This window comes from Panthera tigris, chromosome C1 (assembly GCF_018350195.1).
Source record: "Panthera tigris isolate Pti1 chromosome C1, P.tigris_Pti1_mat1.1, whole genome shotgun sequence".
Classification (NCBI taxonomy): domain Eukaryota; kingdom Metazoa; phylum Chordata; class Mammalia; order Carnivora; family Felidae; genus Panthera; species Panthera tigris.
The window spans coordinates 51,037,788-51,055,935 of record NC_056667.1 but is presented as its reverse complement, the minus strand read 5'-3'; the positions used below and the strand labels follow the sequence as shown (position 1 = coordinate 51,055,935).

Sequence of the window (18,148 nt, the reverse complement as noted above, 5' to 3'; positions counted from 1 at the left end):
GAACCTACTGGTTCTTTCATCAACAGCTATCAAATGCATTCCTGTCTTCCAGTCCCACTATAATAACAGTAGATCTATCTAATCCCTCTTTGCTTCATATCTGAACTCTTGTCATAGCTTCATTCATTTAAACATTTGCTTCAAATTCAACCAATACTGTGCACTTGTGTGTGCAAGTTACTGAAAAGCAGTCCAGTTATCTGTCCCTCCCTCTCCCCTGTCTCCCTTACAATTCAGAATTTTGTTATTTTTATGCCTCAAGCTAAAATCACTTTTCTTCAAGTTTCTACCTACCAATTCTATATACACTATTTTAGTTCTACATTAAATCCCATCTTCTTCATTAAATCTTTCCTAGTTAATCTCTTTTTTCAACTTTAACATTCTAAAATACATAAAATCTAATGCATATTGGCTATATTTGCAGCTTCTTGAAGGCAAGGTTTACATGCCATACATTCTGCTATAGTGTAAGCTCCCCAAGAACTTACTTTTGTCTCTTTTGTTCACTGTTATATCTCCAGCACCTAGAAGAGTATGTGGTACATAACAGCTGCTTCAATAAATACTTACTGAATTAATGCTCCTTATATATTCCAGGGTAGAGAATACATCTTGGCAGCTGTGGTTGAGTGGGAAGAGTCAAATGACCTGGACTAAATGACTTGAACTCTTTGAGTTCAGTTTCTCAATCTGCTAAATGTAACTATTCAGCAGCTCACGAAGTTGTTATATTAAGTGCAGTAATGCTTTAATAGCATCTACTACAGAGCTGAGAACAACAGGATGCTCTCAATAAATGTTTTGATGATTTTGTCATGATCGCTAAATAGTAAGACATATTCACTGGATGCCTACTAAATCAATAAAATCTCAAGAAAAACATAAAGTTTGAGTAATGTCTAGCCCCTTAACATTTATCTAATCAAGAATTCTATGAGTGAATTACATATGAAATATTATATATTTAGCTCCAAATTGTAAGCATGGCTGAAACCATTTCTAATTAGGAATAATTCCCATTTGACAGGGTACAAGTATTAATATTTATATTTTACTGACATATACAGATTGTATTTAAATGCTTAAATAAGAACAAAAGTTTTACTGTTAGGATTTCCATAGTGCAATAATCAGAATAGAAGAAAAGCTGCAGACTTATTTGAGCTACACAGTCCCCATAAAGCCAGGAAGTACAAAAATTTCTGTCTACAAAACATTAATGAATCGTATACAGTACTGTTTTACCAGATTTATCAAAATATATAAAAATACACCATAAACAATTACAACAAATAAACTTTCAACATATTTGCATTCTATTTTACAGAAAGAATATCAGTTAAATAGTTTTTAAACTTTTTTTTTTTACTAAACTATACAATTCTTTATACTGACTACTTATTAACTTGAAACAATTCCCCAAATTTTACAGAGAATTAATTTATAATCGAATATAATATCAGATTACTAGACCAATTAGAAACTCTTAGAATTAGAATCTTCCTTGTTCAGCAAACAGGCTTTATTAATTTGTAAGTTGGAACATACATAGACTTTACCTTTCAAAGCTTTTCCAATCCCTCTGGGTACTTTCAATGACTCATAATCTAATTACAAATCACAACCAAGCAAGAAGGAACGAGCACTCCGTTGTGTCCATTAACTGACACAAAATCATTGCAAATTCCAGTAGGGACACATATTCTGAGTAGGAATAGAGGGGAAAAAATCCCACCTAAGTAATTCAGATACAAAAAGCTGTAGGACAAAGTATTCTACTTTAACTGTAAGGTAGCATCAAACCTCTTGGAAAATAACACAAAATGAAAATGTAAGCCAAAAAATGTTAAGAAATATAAACTCAATAAGCAGTCATGCTGAGATGACCACTGAAATCTCTCACATTCACCAGTCATCATAAGAATGTATTCGAACCTCCAGCCTATGAAGCCCTTAGACGTAGATGAAGGTGTTAGAGTTGAGGGTGACTAAGAACCAAATAGAGTGAACGTTAATTTCTGGAGGGAAAGGCATTAAGATATTCAGGCGAGTGTTAAGGTCTGCAGCAGTAACAAAGGCCAAAAAGGAGATAAGGTGTTAGGAATGATAAGATTGAGATCTTGAGAATCTAATTTTTTTTTTCATGCCTTTTCTTTTTTAATGGAAACAAGTTAAACGGATGTGATAGCTTAGTGGACAAGAGGTCGTATCTGGAATACCTAAAAGCCACAAGGAGAGGGGGGAACAAGCAGCCCACAGGAAGGCTTATGGTTAGTTAGGTTTGGAGCCCGGGTAGGGCAAGAGGTCAGAAGGCAAATTACACTAAAAAGTAGATGAGGGAGGTGCCAAAACCCTCAGAGAGCGTAAACGGTTGGTCACAGGATCTCCACTGAAGGTGGGTCCCCCCAAAACCCGGTCATTTGGGTACCAGAGACGCTAAGTCCCAACCTTCTCCTGACTCCGCTAGGCTCAAGTCGCCCCTCACCGAAACAGAACTGGAAAGGTGTAAAAAATGTGCAAGAGCCACCAACCCGGGAAGTGTTCCAGCTCTAGCAGCAGCCGCCCCAAAAGCAGCCCTCACACACGCAGACGCTCCGACCTCAGCGCCGCAGCCACAGGCATCCCGAGCTTCCCGGCCACCGTAGTAAGAGGAAAGGCCTCCCTTTCGAACCCAGTATGTCAGCCACTTCCGGGGCATTAAATCCTTTTGATTGGCCGTAGCAATATCAACCGCCCACAGGCCCATGACCCACTCACTTCATCCATCCCTTTTCCCCCGCTCTTTGCCATCCCAACCCCTAGGTCACCAATACGGCAAGCGCAGAGCCAAGGGAAAGTATGTGTCTGTAAGCAATGTCTCTAATAGACAAGCCACATTGTGTCTGCTTTGAGTTCCCGCTGAACAATTGGACTTCAACTCCCAGCATGCAACGCCACACCACGCCTCCTCCTTCAGCGCGGAACTACAAGACCCAATATGCGCTGCGCCCCTCTTTTTTCAGTTTTCACCTGACACCCGGAGATCCCAGATGTGTTTTCAGAGGAGTCACTAAATTTCTTGTAATAATGTAGACTTTCCTACCAAGCCTCACTTTGATAAAGATACATATATTCCTTTCTATCCTGTTGTGAAGGTTGTCTAAGCCAAGCTGTAGTTGAGACTGATAGACAGAAAGTTATAAAATATTAAGGAATGTGTGCGCTGATTTTCCACATTCCTTTTATTTTTCAAGGATTGAAACACAGGACGGTATAAAGGCTTTTTATGAGATGGAAATTTTTATCCATACTCATAAGGAGTATGAGGGAAATACTAACGTATTGCAAAGTGTAATCCTAGGTCGTTTTGCAGTACTGAAAGACTGCGTTGGAACAAGGTCTGCCAGGCATGCTTCTGAATTGCGTAGGAAATTATAGTAGGACCTGGGAGTAAAAAATTAACAGTCTGTATTACCGGACTATGTACCTACAAGGGAAAAGAAACCTTTCAGATTGAAGGGTTGAAAGTTAAAAATTAAATTTTAAGATGTTTTTCACTTTTGGGGTGGTTGGGTGGCTCAGTCGTTTGAGGTCAGGTCCTGAGCTCACTGTTCATGAGTTCGAGCCCCACATCTCTGCTGACAGCGCAGAGCCCTCTTTGGATCTTCTGTCCCCCTCTCTCTGTGCCCTCCCCTCCTTTTGCTCTCTCAAAAATAAACTTTTTTTAGTGTTTTTCACTTTTTTAACATGTTAATGGTTTGGATTATTTTCATTATTCTTACAAAAACAGATAACTGGAACTATTTATTTTCTGTTATGTGGTAGGGCAACCAAGTAACCAATTACACAAGATCATAAATGCAACATTTATTAGATTTAACAAACTGACTTATCTTGCCTCATTAGTCTGTGATTCCATATTTTAAAATACAGAACTTTGTTTTGATTTCTTAGGGCAGATAGCATGCATTGAACAAGCTGTCTGTATGCCTTTTTGTTACTTTCATAAAGATTTGGATTACCAAGAATGAATGTATTTTATTTTTTATATTTTGCACTAACAGGCCATGAGAAACAATGCTTGAATCCTTAAACAATGTGGTAATTTTACAAAATAAAATTGACATATACCATTAACATTGGTTTTCTGTGGATTTACAGCAAAACAGATTTTAATTGGTTGGAAAAATGGAGTAGAATACTTACCATTTTTATAACCTCACATAGAAGTCACAGAGGGTAATTGTATTCTGTAACACGGACATGGCACCCACTACCATACAAACTGCTTCCCAACTCCAGTGTGCTAAATTATGCAGCACTAGCAAGTAAATATTTAAAATCTATGATCACAGAAAACAATCTGCTGCTTTCCATACTCATGCACCAAAACAATATGAATGCAATGAGAGAAACATTTCCATTGTAATGATTAGAGGTAATGATAAACTATAATTAGGTTATCTGTTATTCATAACTGTTTGCAGTAAATACAAAATTGCATCCACTTATTAAAGATGTTATTAAGGAAGCTTTTAAAATATGCTAAATAATTGATATACATATCCTAAAGCAGTTTCAATGATCAATTGTGTAAATGAACGTGGAAAAAAGTTTAAAGAGTGCATAATTTATGTAACAGACTGTAGGTTTTTAAAAGAGATTCTTGGAGCTGCAGTACTCAGCAATGTCCTCATTTAAAAAAAATTTTAATGTTTATTCATTGTTGAGAGAGACAGACAAACAGACAGAACAGGAGTAGGGAAGGGGCAGAGAGTGAGCAGGACACAGAATCTGAAGCAGGCTCTAGGCTCTGAGCTGTCAGCATAGAGCCTGATGCAGGGCTCAACTGTAATATCATGACCTGAGCTGAAGTCAGACCCCTAACTGACTGAGCCACCCAGGTACCCCTCCCTTCTCATTTTTAACTGTGTCTTTGAGTTTCCAATTCAGCCAATTGCCAAGCACACAAAAATCAAAACCATACAAGATATTCGTCTGAGTTCAACAAATACACAGTGAGTGCTGCTAGGGACAAAACACTCTGCTTAGCCACTAATGTCTATTTCTGAAGCACAGGAAAGATTTAAAAGGGAAATGAAAATAAGATAAGAGAGCTTTATCAGAATGGAAAGTGGGAAGTAAAATATGTGTAACGTTGTCTTCTAAACATCACTTATGTATTCGGTTAATCATAACTCTGCAAGAGCTAATACACATTCTAAAAGGCAGGAGCCACATCTTAAACATCTGTGTCCCTCTTAGCTCTAACACAGTACTTTGTTCAGAGTAACTTACTCTCCATAAGTGTTGTGGGAGTTCACTGTGATATCTGAGGCCCTGAAACTCCCTCTCTATTCATACTGTGTAGTTTTAATATAAGCTATTTTTAACATCTGTGTTTCATTTTCTTCATTAGTAATTCAGATTGTATAATAAGTATTAAAACCATAATATTTGATTAATCAGAATGGTACACTCAAAAATCATGAAAGAGCATTTACTGCTGTGTATGGGTATATATAACAACATTTATCTTAAGTGTCAAGACCTTTATAAAATGTCATCATATCCCAGGCATATACTGTCCTTTGAAAGTATACCAGCCATTCTAGTAGCATTGACTGTGATACAACTCCAGATTTTTGTTAGTGAACTTTTAATCCTTAACTTCTACCAAGTGTACTTCTTTATCCATCTCCCTCCTGGACCCAAGTAAAGATGAAAGTTCTGTTTAATAAGTAAATGTGTAACATAAATCCCTGATCAAGGATATTATCTTTAGATAAAATGAACTCAGCCCTTAATGAGACAAATAACTTGTGCTTCTAAAAGCTAAAAAATTATTTTGAGGATAACTTAAAACCTTTTCTCCTTCCCAAATGACCTTATTTCTGTCACTTCTCCTACGTCTTCAACCTCTCTTTCTTCACTGCCCCGTTTACCTCAACCTGCAAACATGCACAGAATCCCCATAATTTTGGAAACAACTTCAGTGAACTCAGCTTCCCTCCTAAATGCAATATTATTCCATCTTCCTATTCCTTTCATAACCACATTCAGCAAGTGCTGCAAAATAAACCTTCATCTTAAAATGCAGCTCAGAATCTATATTCACAGGTTATACATACTAAATACCCAGCACTTTGGAAATATGAAGAGAATTCAGATAGAAAATTATGGTCCATGATACAGTGTGATAAACATGATAGAGGTATGAACAAGGTATTAAGAGAATAAGGATTGTCAGTTACTCTCAATTTGAGGGACCCTAGATGAGAAATTCCTGAGATAAATGATAAAAATAATTAACTAGAAAAATCTATACACTGAAACCTATAGAAAGCTTATGAAAGAAATTGAAGAAGACACAAAAAAATGGAAAAAGATTCCATGCTCCTGGATAAGAACAACAAATATTGTTAAAATGTCCACACTACCCAAAGCAAGCTACATAGTCAATGTAATCCCTATCAAAATAACACCAGCAGTCTTCACAGAGCTAGAACAAACTGTCCTAAAATTTGTATGGAACCAGAAAAGGCCCCGAACAGCCAAAGCGATCTTGAAAAAGAAAACCAAAGCAGGAGGCATCGCAATCCCAGACGTCAAGCTTTATTACAAAGCTGTAATCATCAAGACAGTATGGTAGTAGTACAAAAACAGACACTCAGATCAATGGAATGGAATAGAGACCCCAGAAATGGACCCACAACTCTATGGCCAACTAATCTTTGACAAAGCAGGAAAGAATATCCAATGGAATAAAGACAGCCTCTTCAGCAAGTGGTGCTGAGAAAACTGGACAATGACATGCAGAAAAATGAACCTAGATCACTTTCTTACACTATACACAAAATAAACTCAAAATGGATGAAAGACCTAAATGTAAGGCAGGAAACCATCAAAATCCTTGAGGAGAAAGCAAGCAAAAACCTCTTTGACCGTCACTGCAGCAACTTCTTACTCAACACATCTCAACACCCAAAAAACAAACATCCAGTGAAGAAATGAGCAAAAGACATGAATAGATACTTCTCCAAAGAAGACATCCAGATGGCCAACCGACACGTGAAAAAATGCTCAATATCACTCATCATCAGGGAAATACAAATCAAAACCACAGTGAGATACCACCTCACACCTGTCAGAATGGCTAACATTAACAACTCAGGCAACGACAGATGTTGGTGAGGATGCAGAGAAAGAGGATCTCTTTTGTACTGCTGGTGGGAATGCAAATTGGTGCAGCCATTCTGGAAAACTGTATGCAGGTTCCTCAAAAAATTAAAAATAGAAATACCCTATAACCCAGCAATTGCACTAGTAGGCATTTATCCAAGGGATACAGGTATGCTGTTTCAAAGGGGCATACGCACCCAATGTTTATAGCAACACTATCGATGACAGCCAAAGTATGGAAAGAGCCCAAATGTCCATCGATGGATGAATGGATAAAGAAGATGTGGTATATATACACAATGGAGTATTACTCGGCAATCAAAAAGAATGAAATCTTGCCATTTGCAACTACGTGGATGGAACTGGAGGGTATTATGCTAAGTGAAATTAGTGTCAGAGAAAGACAAATATCATATGACTTCACTCATATGAGGACTTTAAGAGACAAAACAGATGAACATAAGGGAAGGGAAACAAAAATAATATAAAAACAGGGAGGGGTACAAAACATAAGAGACTCATAAATATGGACAACAAACTGAGGGTTGCTGGAGGGGTTGTAGGAGGGGGTATGGGCTAAATTGGTAAGGGGTATTAAGGAATCTACTCCTGAAATCATTGTTGCACTCTATGCTAACTAACTTGGATGTAAATTTTAAAAAATAAATTTAAAAAAATTAACCAGCTGCAGAAAAGGGAGGCTCAACCAATGTGGAATAATATAAATTCATTATAGTTGGAACACAAGAGGGAGGGAATGGTCCAATACAAGACTGGAAAGACAGACGGGGGCTATTTCCTTAAAAGGGTCTTGTGTACTGTGATAAGAATCTTGGAGTTTAACCTGGTTATATAGGTAGCCATTTAGGGAATGACATTTTAGGCTGCTGGTTGTGGTATTACAGAGAATGATTTGGGCTGGAAAGAACAGTTAGGAGATTGTTTTCATAATTCAGTTTAAAAAATGGGAAGTCTGAAGTAAATAGTGATAAGGAAAGAGCAAAAAGAATTGGTCAGAGATATTAGGATAATAGAATCAAGAAGAGGTGTGAAGAGGAGAAGGAATCAAGAAAGATTTCTAAGTTTCTGGTTTTCTGATTTTCCAGATGTTGAATTACGAATGCTTAGGGCGCCTGGCTGGCTCAGTCAGAAGAGCATACTACTCTCGATCTCAGGATTGTGAGTTCAAGCCCTGCATTGGGTGTAGAGATTACTTAAAAATAAAATCTCAAGGGGCACCTGGGTGGCCCAGTCAGTTGAGCATCTGAGATCTCAGCTCAGGTCTTGATCTCAGGGCAGTAAGTTTAAGGCCTGTGTTGGGCTCCACACTGGGCATGAAGCCTACTTAAAAAATAAAAAAATAAATAGGGGCGCCTGAGCGGTTCAGTTGGTTGAGCGTTCAGCTTCAGCTCAGGTCATGATCTCACACTCCGTGAGTTCGAGCCCCGCATCGGGCTCTGTGCTGACAGCTTAGAGCCTGGAGCCTGCTTCGAATTCTGTGTCTCCCTCTCTCTCTGCTCCTCCCCCGCTCATACTCTGTCTCTCTCTCTCTCCTTCAAAGATAAATTAAAAAAATTTTTTTAAATAAATAAATTAATTAAAAATACGGGCACCTGGGTGGCTCAGTTGGTTGAGCGTCCTGATCTAGATTTCAGCTCAGGTCATGATCTCACGGTTAGTGAGTTTGAGTCCCACATCGAGCTGTGTGCTAACAGTGTGGAGCCTGCTTGGGATTCTCTCTCTCTCCTTCCTCTGCCCTTCTCCCACTTGCACTCTCTCTCTCTCTCTCTCTCTCTCTCAAAATATAAATAAATAAATAAATAAATAAATAAATAAATAAATAAATAAAATTAAAAAAAAAAAGGAATGCTTAAGAGTTGTCAGATGGCTATGTCCAGAAGATAGTTAGATATGAAGTTTAAGAGGAAGATTTGAGCTTTAGGAGTAATTAACTTTAAATAACAATTGAAAAAAAAAAAAAAACATGGGCATGGATAAGATTGTGAGCTAGGCAGATAGAGATGTAAGCTCCTAGCCAGAAGTGAGGTAGGGTAGAGAATGGTGTATACAAATGTCTCAAAATTCTTCAGGGAATAGGATTTTTACATAAGAGCAGAGGATTACAGAATGAAAAGAAAGCTGAATTCATCTCTGGACCTGGTGTGCATGAGTAAGTGAGAACAAAAAGACCAAAAAAAAAAAAAAAAACCAACCCACATAAATTCAAGAAAGTTTCAGGGAGACCGAATTCAGAGAAAAGTCAGCATTCATTAAAACCAGGATGTGAAATAAGAATTCTATGAGGAGAACTAGGTTTTAGCAAATTGGAGCATGAAAGAAGGAATGGAAAGATTTCAGAGGGAGAAAAGTAGAGGATTGGGCTAGGGGAAAGGAAGCACAGGTGAGAACACAAAAAGGAAGATGATGACCAAGGATGACAGGAATATGAGGTATGTTCACCAGCCTCAAAGTTTCAAAACAGAAATTCAATATAAATCTGAGATTCACCTCAACCTGTGTGTGTCACTTTCACTGCTCTTGGCAGTGGAGAGTGTAACTGACTTGCTTACGCTTACATCCTTCTTTTATTTTTTTTTTAATATGAAATTCATTGTCAATTTGGTTTCCATACAACGCCCAGTGCTCATCCTAACAAGTACCCTCCTCAATGCCCGTCAGCCACTTTCCCCTCCCCACCACCCCCCATCAACCCTCAGTTTATTCTCAGTATTTAAGAGTCTCTTATGGTTTGCCTCCTTCCCTCTCTATAACTCCCCCTCCCCTTTTTTTCCTCCCCCCTGGTCTTCTGTTGAGTTTCTCAGGATCCACATATGAGTGAAAACATATGGTATCTATCTTTCTCTGTAAGACTTATTTCACTTAAAATAACATTCTCCAGTTCCATCCATGTTGCTACAAAAGGCCAGATTTCATTCTTTCTCATTGCCAAGTAGTACTCCATTGTGTATATAAACCACAACTTCTTTATCCATTCATCAGTTGATGGACATTTAGGCTCTTTCCATAATTTGGCTATTGTTGAGAGTGCTGCTATAAACATTGGGGTACAAGTGCCCCTATGCATCAGTACTCCTGTATCCCTTGGGTAAATTCTAGCAGTGCTATTGCTGGGTCATAGGGTAGGTCTATTTTTAATTTTTTGAGGAAACTCCACACTGTTTTCCAGAGCGGCTGCACCAATTTGCATTCCCACCAACAGTGCAAGAGGGTTCCCGTTTCTCCACATCCTCTCCAGCACCTATAGTCTCCTGATTTGTTCATTTTGGCCACTCTGACTGGCGTGAGGTGATATCTGAGTGTGGTTTTGATTTGTATTTCCCTGATGAGGAGCGACGTTGAGCATCTTTTCATGTGCCTGTTGGCCATCTGTACATCTGACATCCTTCTTTTTTTTTTTTTTTAATTTTTTTTTAACGTTTATTTATTTTTGAGACACAGAGAGACAGAGCATGAACGGGGGAGGGTCAGAGAAAGAGAGAGACACAGAACCTGAAACAGGTTCCAGGCTCTGAGCAGTCAGCACAGAGCCCGATGCGGGGCTTGAACTCACGGACCGTGAGATCATGACCTGAGCCGAAGTCGGACGCTTAACCGACTGAGCCACCCAGGCGCCCCGACATCCTTCTTTTATAATGGAATCCACCATCCTCCTTACAGCCCAGAGCTTCTGGGGAGTTCTACTCCCTCCTCAAACCCTACAAGACATAAATTATGATTTGCCTAAAGTTTAGACCCTAATTAAACATTGTGGCCCATTTCTCTTGGTTTAGGCATGAATATGTGACGCAATTCCAGGCAATGAGATGTGAGGGAAAATTTGCTAGAGAGCTTCTGGGGAAAGTTTGTTTTCTCTCTAACAAAAAACAGTTCATGCTGTACACCCTGGTCATAGCAGTATTATTCACAATAGCTAAAAGATGGAAGCAGCCCAAGTGTTCATACACAGGTGAATGAATAAGCAAAATGAATATAGGTACAATGCAATATTATTCAGCCTTTAAAAGTATGAAATTGAGGGGTGCCTGTGTGGCTCAGTCAGTTAAGTATCTGACTTCAGCTCAGGTCATGATCTCTCTGTGAGTTCGAGCCCCTCATCGGGCTCTGTGCTCAGAGCCTAGAACCTGCTTCAGATGCTGTGTCTCCCTCTCTCTCTGTCCCTCCCCACTCATGCTCTGTCTCTGTCTCTCTCAAAGATAAATACACATTTTTTTAATTAAAAAAATAAGTAAATTGGACTTCATCAAAATTAAAACCTTTCATGCATCAAAGGACCCTTTGAAGAAAGTGAAAAGACAGTCCACAGGATAGAAAAAATATTTGCAAGCCATATATCTGATAAAGGTCTAGTATCCAGAATATGTAAAGAATTTACAGATCAGGAATAAAAAGACAACAACCCAGTTAAAAGATAGGCAAGGAAATTGAATAGACACTTCTCCAAAGGATATGTACAGGTAGTCAATAAGCACATGAAAAGATGTTCAACATCACTAATCATATTTTATGCTAATTAAAATGTATTTTTATGTCTATACCTACATATATAGATATATATACATATACACACACACTTAAGAGTAATAAAAAATGTTTCAAATTACAAAATGCTAAATAGCCACTGTGTTAATTATGTATTCTGTATTAAAAATTACCCATTTCTTGGTGGTTTTAAAGAACAACAGTTATTAATTCACAATTTGGGGGGATTAGTAATCTGGGCATAATTTAGCTGGGTTCTCTGCTTCCTGATGTCCATCAAGGTTGTAATCAAGGTGATGGCCAAGGTCTATGGACCCATCTGAAGGCATGACTGGGGAAGAATGTGCCTCCAAGTTCATTTCAGTGGTTGTTGACAGGATTCAGTTCTTTGTTGGACGAAGGGCCTTAGTTCCTCACTGGCTATTAGTCATAGTCACTCTCATTTCTTTGCCAGAAAGCATCTTGTTTCTTCAAAACATGTGAGCCAAGAAGCACTAGAGAGTTTGCTAGCAAAATAGAAGTCATAGTCTTTTTTTTTTCTTTTTCTTTTTTTTTTAATTTGAGATCAAGAGTGTGTGTGAGCAGGGGAGAGGGGCAGAGAGAGAGAGAGAATCTTTTTTTAAATTAATTTATTTATTTTGAGAGAGAGAGAGAGCACCAAAGGGAGATGGACAGAGAGAGAGAGAATGCCAAGCAAGCTCTCCACTGTCAGTGCTGAGACTGATGCAGGGCTTGATGCAGGGCTCAGTCCCAAAAATCGTGAGATCATGACCTGAGCCGAAATCCAGAGTCAGACGCTTATCCGACTGAGCCACCGCGGAAGTCATACAGGTAGCATCTCATCACTGTTGTTGTATTCTGCATGTTAGAAACAATCCACTCCATCTAGCCCGCACTCAAGGAGAGACGATTACAAAAGGGCATACACACAAGGAAGCAGGGATCATTGGAGGGCATTTTAAAAACACCTACCATCATAGGGATGCCTGGGTGGCTCAGTCAGTTAAGCGTCTGACTTCGGGTCAGGTCATGATCTCTTGGTTTGTGAGTTTGAGCCCCACATTGGGCTCTGTGCTGACAGCTGGATCCTGGAGCCTGCTTCGGATTCTGTGTCTGCCCCTCTCATGCTCTGTCTCTGCCCCTCAATAATAAATAACGTTAAAAAAATTTTTTTAATAAAAAATAAAAATACCTACATAGTCACCTTATACAGTTGTTGCAAATATCATGCTAATTCTTAAGTACCTTGGAACCACAAAATGCAATAGGAACTGAAGCAAGGAAATGAATGACTAGCTTTATGGTGAAATGGTTCTTTGCTATTCAAGAATCTATTGCAAAAAAAAAAAAAATCTATTGCATTCATGCTTTCTGAGAGAAAGTATTTAACAAGTTAATTGTCTTTTTTTTTTAATTTTTTTTTTAACGTTTATTTATCTTTGAGACAGAGAGAGACAGAGCATGAACAGGGGAGGGGCAGAGAGAGAGGGAAACACAGAATCTGAAACAGGCTCCAGGCTCTGAGCTGTCAGCACAGAGCCTGACGCGGGGCTCGAACGCACGGACTGTGAGATCATGACCTGAGCCGAAGTCAGACGCTTAACCGACCAAGCCACCCAGGCGCCCCAGTTGTCTTTTTTTTTCTTACCTAAGCATTTACCACTCACATCCTCTCCATACCCTGAGACAGTGTTTATCTTTGATGTTGCCACCAGCAAAGTTCAAAACCATTACAGAATTTTAACACTGTTGCATTATATAGGGCAAAGGATGTGAGAATCATTTCCTTGGGGCCTAAACAATATTAGTCATGAGAACAAACATTATGGGTAAGAGATCCTACTAAGTTAGTGCTGAGAACCAGTTAAAGAATGATAAAGACACTTTTGTGTATTTAGTATGGTTTTTGTGGGTACATTATATATGCAGCCCTCTAAGCCTTGGGGACATAAAACAATGATTCCTCTTGCCTGGGGCTAGTTGTATAACTGATGTGTTTAAGGCACCTTGAACCTCTTAGGCAGTAAATATTATACTCTTTTCCTTCTCTAACATTACTCAACTTTTAGATGATTTGAACTCTGGTCAGTATGACCTCAAAATTCACATTTTTCTTTCTCCTTTTTATTCTTTCCATTCTTATGAAAATTAACTATTTTTCCAATTATTTTTTTTAAAAAACCTATGCTCTTCTTTCTACCTTACACTGCTTTCCAGGAAGACAGCAAGTTAAATACTGTTCATAAACATTATTTCTGTTAGTTTAAATTTTAGCCTGACCCAATTTCAGATTCTTCTGAATCTAAATATAGCCTCTGTCAGAGAGTCTGGGTGGCTCAGTCAGTTGAGCATCTGGCTCTTGATTTTGGCCTGGGTCATGATCCCACAGTTCGTAGGATCGAGCTCTGCATCGGGCTCTGCACTGACAGCATGGAGCCTCCTTGGAATTCTGTCTTTCTCTGCCCTCCCCCCCACCCCGATTTATCTCTCTTTCAAAATAAATAAACACTTAATAAATAAATAAGTATATAAAGCCTCTCTCTCTCTCTTTCTATCTCCCCTCCCTCCCTCTCTCTCTTTCTCCATCTCTATCTCTGTTAACAGAAAATCGTTAACTTTTTTGGCTGTTAGGACACTGAGAATTCAGCGAACCTGGAGAAAGAGGAAAGAGTCTAATACTGACAGTTTGTCGCTTGAACCAAAATCCAGGTCTCAAACTTTGAACTGGGGGAAGATTCAAATAATAATGTTTATGAATAGTTCATAATAACATGGAAATGTGCTTCATGTACTAATGGCAAGTGAAAAAAAAGCTGGCTAAAAAATTATGTTGGTAAAATAATCACAACTCTTACAAACAAACAAATGAAAAACAACACTTAGAAGAAAAATATCAAGAAATGCAGGTAAAAATATCAACAGTAGTTGCCTTTAGATGATGAAATTTTGAATGATGTTTTTTTCTTCCTGCTGCATTTACAAATGATTTACAATCTGTATTTTATTTTATAAATATAAAGGGATTACTAAATAATAAGTTGATATTAATATTAAACCTTGGTATCACAAAAGCTGTAGTTTATATTAAACTATATATATAGAGAGAGAGACACACACACATTTTTTTTCAAGAGAGAGGGCACAAGTGAGCAAGGGGAAGAAGAGAGAGAGAATCCCACGAGGAACAGAGAGAGAAAGAGAGAGAGAGAGAGAGAGAGAAGCAGGGCTCCCTCGGGGCTTGTGTTTTTACCAAAAGCGGGGCTCCTGCTCATCCGAAGCTGGGCTCAAGCTCATTTGATGTGGGACTTGAACTCACCAGCTATGAGATCATGACCTGAGCCGAAGTCGGATGCTTAACGACTGGGCCACCCAGGTGCCCTTAGACTGATATATTTTAGAGTAAAAAGGCAACCACAGTGGGGCACCTGAGTGGCTCATTAGGTTAAGTGTCTGACTCTTGACTTCGGCTCAGGTCATGATCTCACAGTTTCTGAGTTCAAACCCAGCCTTGGGCTCTGAGCTGGCAGTGCGGAGCCTGCTTGAGATTTTCTCTCTCTGCCCCTCCCCCATTTGTGCTGTCTCGGTCTCTCTCGATGATAAATAAATAAACTTAAAAAAAAAAAAAAAGGCTGCCACAAGAGAACACCTCCTGATATTTATTCTTTTTGACTTCTCTACAGAAACACAGAAGCTAGGAAGGATCATATTTATTAAGTCCCAGTGCTTAGTTGAAAATTATTATTTACTTAAATTCACAAAGTTTGTACCATTGAGTGACAAATGCCAGTTTCAAAATAAATCTACTCTAGTTTTGAAAATGTTTAATCTTTGAGTCATGGCTAAATACTGAGTTGGCCAGGTGCCTATGTGAACATGACATTTTCTTGCTGTTGAGGAGCTTGAAATCTACTGAGGGAGACAAACATATACACGATGAATTATAAAACAAAGCAGAGTGTAAACAGGACTTTAAATAAAGACACAAAGTCTTACTGTGACATACAAGAGGAATAAATTCCTCAGAATAAATTCCATCTTGGTGGGGCACCTGAGTGGCTCAATTGGTTAAGTATCTGACTTCAGCTCAGGTTATGAACTAGAGGTTCATGAGTTTGAGCCCCACATCGGGCTCCGTGCTGACAGCTCAGAACCTGGAGCCTGTTTTGGATTCTATGTCTCCCTTTCTCTCTGTTCCTCCCCTGCTCATACTCTGTCTCTCTCTCTTTCAAAAATAAATAAAGATTAAAAAACTTTTTTTTTTTAATTCCATCTTGGAATAGAAGGTAATTTGGGCTGGGCTAAATATATATGTGCATGTGTGTGTGCACATATACATATACAAGCACTTTTGTATATATGTGTATACATATACGTACATGTGTAGGCACATGTATATTCTGATTTTTAAATTTTTTTTAATGTTTATTTTATTATTTTTGAGACAGAGAGAGACAGAGCATGAACGGGGGAGGGGCAGAGAGAGAGGGAGACACAGAATCGGAAGCAGGCTCCAGGCTCTGAGCCATCAGCCCAGAGCCCGACGCGGGGCTCGAACTCACGGACCTCGAGATCATGACCTGAGCTGAAGTCGGACGCTTAACCGACTGAGCCACCCAGGCACCCCTATTCTGATTTTTAAAATAACCTAAGTCTTTGATAAAAATTCAGGCATTGAGGAAATATATAATACAATCAAGATAATGAACCCTAAGAATATGATATATAATCTTTAACTTTTTATGAATGTATTAACATAAAATATTACAAACATTTGTTAATTTAATGAATCTGTATGCATTGCTTACAATGTGCTAGGCACTATTTTAGGGGCTTGGGTTATATCAGTGGACAAAAACAGTGATTCCTCTTCTCAAGGAGGTTATATTTTAGTTGGTTAAGACAGAATATACAACAAATAAAATAGGGGCGCCTGGTTGGCTCAGTAGAAAAAGCATGCAACTCTTGATCTTAAGGTTGTGAGTTCAAACCCCACACTGGGTGTAGAAATTACTAAAACAAATAATAAACTTTAAAAAAAATTAAAAATAGGGGTGTCTGGGTGACTCAGTCAGTTGAGCGTCTGACTTTGGCTCAGGTCATGCACGACCTTGCAGTTCATGGGTTGGAGCCCCGTAATTGCGGCTGTCAGCACAGAGCCCACTTCTGATCTTCTGTCCTCCCCTCTCCCTGCCCCTCCTCCACTGGTTCTCTCTCTCAAGATAAATAAACTTAAAAAAAATAATAATAAATAAATAATAAAATAAGTGAATTATGTAGAATGCTAGAAAATGATAAGTCCTTTGGAGATGGAGGGAGGAAGAAAAATAGAGGACGGGAAGGAGGCTCAAGAGTCCTGAGGTGTGGATTACAATTTTAAATATGACACTCAGGGTAGACATCATTTGGAAGGCGACATGTGAATGAAAACTTAAGGGAGATGAAGGATAAAGGCAAGCAGATCTGAGGGAAGAGCATTCTGGTCACAGGAGACAGGCTGTGCACAAAACCTTAAGGTGGGAATGTGCCTTACCGTGCACTTTTCTTGTCAGAAAGGTGTTTAAGTATTTGGGAGCTGACAAGCTCACCATGGCAGATACTAACTAGTTCTCCTGCATTCTAATTTTCACTTAAAATCTCAAATTTTATTATCAGCAAAAAATACTGCATAGTTTTCCTTGAAGTAAGTAACAGGTTCACTTCATTCGTTTTTGAAAAAAATTCTGTCAGATGCCAAAGTCTGGATAAACATAGTTTGCCACTTACTTTTTCATGTAAAAAGGGCATTTCAGGAAAAAATTGTGTAGTTTACCTGGAATTCAAGTAATTATAGACTTTTGCCCTCCAAAAGTGTGAAACAATAGATTTTTGTTCTTTAAACCACTAAATTTGTAGTACTTTATTATGGCAGCCCTAGCAAGGTAATACAGCATGCAACAATTTATGAATTAGGTATATATTTCTTTTATTACTAATTCAAACATCACCAGCTCATCAGCAGGATGCACAAACATGTACAATAGTAAATTCAATCATCTGTGATATTTGGATGACATTCAGTTACATAAAACCATAAATTTAAGCAAAATTTTCAGTTTGTTGTTATAAAAGCATTTTTTTTTTTTTTTGGCAAGGTAGGATGATAGAACATGAAAGTTTTAGCTCTTACATTTAGGTCTCTCTCTCTCTCTCTTTTACATTTAGGTTTTTGATCCATTTTGATTTCCTTTTGGTAAATGATAGAAGATAAAGCTTCAGGAGCACCTGGGTGGCTCAGTCAGTTAAGCGTCCAACTCTTGATTTCGGCTCAGTCATGACCTCACGGTCTGAAGGATGGAGCCCCACTTCAGGCTCTGCACTGTCAGCTCAGACAGTGCCAAGCCTGCTTGGGATTCTCACTCTCTCCTGCCTCTCCCCTGCTCACATACTCTCTCTCTGTCTCTCAAAATAAATAAATAGACTTTAAAAAATAAAAATAAAAAAAGAA

General features: G+C 38.5%; 1 protein-coding gene across 2 annotated transcripts in view; it reads right to left on the bottom strand.

Moving 5' to 3' along the window:
- Window positions 1-2,696, bottom strand: part of ATG4C (autophagy related 4C cysteine peptidase) — a 95,859-nt gene extending 93,163 nt beyond the window's left edge. Inside the window, exon 1 of one of the 2 annotated variants that reach the window (XM_042997438.1) lies at window positions 2,535-2,696. The gene's annotated coding sequence lies outside the window, so the exon portion shown is untranslated. The remainder of the gene's footprint in view (window positions 1-2,534) is intronic. The other variant, XM_007089858.3, reaches the window with a different exon arrangement.
- Window positions 2,697-18,148: the final 15,452 nt, after the last annotated feature.